This window comes from Triticum dicoccoides, chromosome 7B (genome assembly GCF_002162155.2).
Source record: "Triticum dicoccoides isolate Atlit2015 ecotype Zavitan chromosome 7B, WEW_v2.0, whole genome shotgun sequence".
Classification (NCBI taxonomy): Eukaryota; Viridiplantae; Streptophyta; class Magnoliopsida; order Poales; family Poaceae; genus Triticum; species Triticum dicoccoides.
The window spans coordinates 272696175-272699744 of NC_041393.1; the positions used below are offsets into that span (position 1 = coordinate 272696175).

The 3570-nt window shown below is 39.1% G+C and overlaps 1 long non-coding RNA gene across 10 annotated transcripts; it reads right to left on the reverse strand.

Moving 5' to 3' along the window:
* Positions 1-584: 584 nt before the first annotated feature.
* Positions 585-3564, reverse strand: LOC119336875. 10 transcript variants are annotated; one of them, XR_005162876.1, is made up of 7 exons: positions 3325-3564; positions 2959-3109; positions 2793-2849; positions 2099-2144; positions 1774-1889; positions 1578-1690; positions 588-1494 (listed from the first exon to the last, which is right to left on the reverse strand). It is a non-coding gene; the product is annotated as an uncharacterized LOC119336875 (long non-coding RNA). The 10 variants fall into 10 exon arrangements; XR_005162871.1 differs by having other exon boundaries at positions 2099-2471; XR_005162874.1 differs by having other exon boundaries at positions 585-1073; positions 1403-1494; positions 2099-3109.
* Positions 3565-3570: the final 6 nt, after the last annotated feature.

Consider the following 3570-nt stretch of genomic DNA (forward strand, 5'->3'; position numbering starts at 1 on the left):
TTGCGCCAAATGACGCAGAGGCACGCTAAATCCATGTTTGCGATGAAAAAATATCCATGGTTGAATCCCTTTTAATATGAAACATGATGGATTCGTGTCTATAATTAGATATATATACACATTTTATTTTGGTAGCAGTCCCATTTAAATCAAAATAGAGTTTTTGGGTTGGCCGCTTGGAGTAGAAACGTTGGGTCAAATAGCGCAGAGTCCCATTTAAAACCATGGGCGCATTGAAAATACTTGATTGTTTTTGTAATTTTAGGTGTGAGTAACCACTTGATACCAACGCAAATCATTTTAATCAAAACTTAATAATGATTTCTCTTTACAAATATTTACGTACTTGAGCATGCACAATTTGTAATCAATTACATTTTTAAACATGAGATTGAAGTAGCTAACATTTTGCATTTAAGATAGCATATGATGAGATAGGAACAAAAGTTTGGTTCTTCCTGAGACTCACCAAACTTCAATACACACATACACTAATACATAGACCCAACAAAATCAGATTAGTGGTTTCAAATAGTTGAGCCTGCAATTAGAAAGTCCAAGGAGTTATGAACTTGTGCACTAAAAAAAAAGTAAACATATTTGACAATAAAATGTACTTAATACATGATAAACATTGTGTACAAGAGAATGGTCAATTAAATCATATAATTTGGTTCTATACAAAAGGAAATTTCCTCTTTTGTGTACATCCTAAAGACCACCCCCTTGTGATGAACGCTTTATCCTTCGAGTCAAATGGCACAGCTCCTGTCCTTTGTGGCAAAATAATACCCATCAATGTCCAAAGCAAAAAGATTATGTAATGCATCGCAACTGATTGATTGTTTCATCTCCGCAACTACAAATCGTGTCTTCAAAAGGTTGCAGAAGCTCTAAACTTCTCCGGAATAGCTGCAACAGAAAAGAATAAGCTATACCAGCAGTTGGTAATCCCATGAATCGTGTCTTCATGGCCCCACCTAGCTAGTATCAACAAACGCCAAAAGTTGGTGATCCCATGAATGTATTAAGTGATTGTCTTAAAAGTTTGTACCAGACCTCACACAATATCCCTGCAAAAATTGGACAAACTAAAACTACTAATACTTTGAACTTGCATAAAACTGAAAGGTACCATTTTTATTCAAGCTACATTTACAGGCTGCTTTTTAGTTACAGAAAGTTGGGAGAAACATAATCAAAGCAAGCCCGCAGATAGTGATAGATGAGGCAGAACAACTACTACGATCCAGTCTCAACATACCAATTACGATGGATGGGTTGTATAGTGGTTGCAATACATTTGAAAATATCAGCAGCGAGATGTTTAGCTCAACCGTTCTATTATGCAATTGCAGAGAGCAAAATAAGTTAATTTTACGTGAGCATCAAGGAGTATAACTGGTTCATGAGATATTCCGAAGTCGACATCTGCAGTACAATGCTTTGCTGCTTTGGTTTCCTCAGTTTGTGTAGCAAGCAGAGGATGCATCCCTACAGAAAATAATCACCTAATTAAATTTTGTGCAGTTAATTTGGAACATACTGATGCAAAGAGCAAAATAAGTTAATTTTACCTGAGCGTCATAGATTCTAACTCGTCCTTGAGATATCCTGAAGTCAACACATGCATTCAATTGCTTTGCCACTTTGATTTCCTCGGTTTGCATAGCAAGCGGATGATACACTCCTACAGAGAACGGTCGCCTAATTAAATTGTGTGTGGTTAATTTGGAACATACTAATGCAGAGAGCAAAATAAGTTAACTTTACATGGGAGTCAAGGAGTATAACTCATCCATGAAATATCCTGAAGTCAACAGCTGTTGTACAATGCTTTCCCATCACTTTGATTTCCTCAGTTTGCATAGCAAGAGGAGGATGCATTCCTACAAAGAACAGTCACCTAACTTAACTTTTGTGTTGCTCAAGTTTGGTATGGAATGAACTGCTAAGGCTATCTTTGGTATGATTCTCAAGTAACCGTATCGACCCGGAAAAGCTTTTGAAATTTTAGATGTGTTGAAGCATAGAAGCTCGATAACAAATTAGAGATTACAATGCGGAAGCATTAGTCATTATGTGCATTAAAACTGACCTTGATGCCTCCAAACTTCTGCAACATTAAGAAGACGTCTTTGCCTCTGTTTGAGTAGAAATATGGTCCATTAGTTTGCAGAAAAGGAAAGATAATAAACAAGATATATTTGAAGCTTGAACAACAGATTTACACTATGAAGAAAGCAAAAAAAAATCTTCCTACTAACATCATTGGGAAGACATGAACATCTACATTAGGTTTCGCATGGCATTAAATTAAACAAAGGTAACCAGTTAAATTCCAGACCAATGTAGAATCTCAGCTTTACACGGTAAATCTAAACCATTTGTTCATCACACAAAAATTAGGAGCCAGTAGAAAGGATGGGGACCAAATATCATCTGCAGCAGTAGCTCACAAAAGTCGGAACCTGCGAGCGCGGATCATGAATGTCAACAAACAATATAGCCTGCAGTTCTTTCCTCCTTATCATGTTAGGAGCAAAGCCCATAATACCATATTACTATAACTTGTGAATAATAAGCTCACAAAAAAGTATAATTGTCCAGGGAAACTTGGTTTTCAATTTTAAAGTTATAACAGAACATTTGGTCGCAACAAATATGAATGATTGGGTTTAAAGCCTGAAAAAGTAGATTTCGCTCAATTTCTTAAAGCCATGGACCTAGTTCAATTATACAATAGACTAATCATTGTTTAGGCAAACCATGAGAAGTCAGATTCCACTTACAAAAATACATTAAAGAGCCTGCAGTTGAATGCAGACAAAACTGAATTTGGCTCCGGCCTACAAATAGCAAGGATTAAGTGGAGAGAACAAGGCAGCTGGCCAGGCTGCCGCATGGAGCTAGGTAGAGAAAGCTGACTTACTAACATCACTAAAAGAAGGAGCTTACCTAGGTCGAGGTCGGAGGACGCGCTACCATGGTTGCTGAAACACGAACTCCGTCCAGATCTCCTCATCCTACTCGAAGCTGCTGGTGGATCCACCTTTCTTCATTCTTCACAAATTTCCAGCGGCTGTAGCTTCAAAATGTGTGGAACTCACTGCAACACAAAATGAGATAATACATTTTTTGAAAAAACATGAAGTTGTTGCAATTCCCATAATGTCTCAACTGAATTTAACTGAAGAACAAAGGCGACACTACTGGCTCCTCGTATTAAACAAATTTAACTGAAGAACAAAGGCAACACTACAGGTTCCTCATTTTTTTCAACTGAATTTAACTAATCTCATAGTAGTATTTTGGGGTTCGTACCACTGCTGCTCACCGTGTGCCATGGCCCCATGGGGAAGATGTGCGTCAGATGGGGAGGTGGCCGGCATGCCTGCGGGGAGGTGGACGGCGCGCGGCGGCGGGACCGGGCCATAGGTCTGAGCGCATCCGTCACCACCGGCAAGCAGCCGAGCTGCTCCCATGTGACCATGTCACTCCTGGCCTCTCCTGCTCCAGATCGAGGCCATGCTCCTGGCGCCCTCAAAAAGAGAGGAAGAGGAGGTGAGG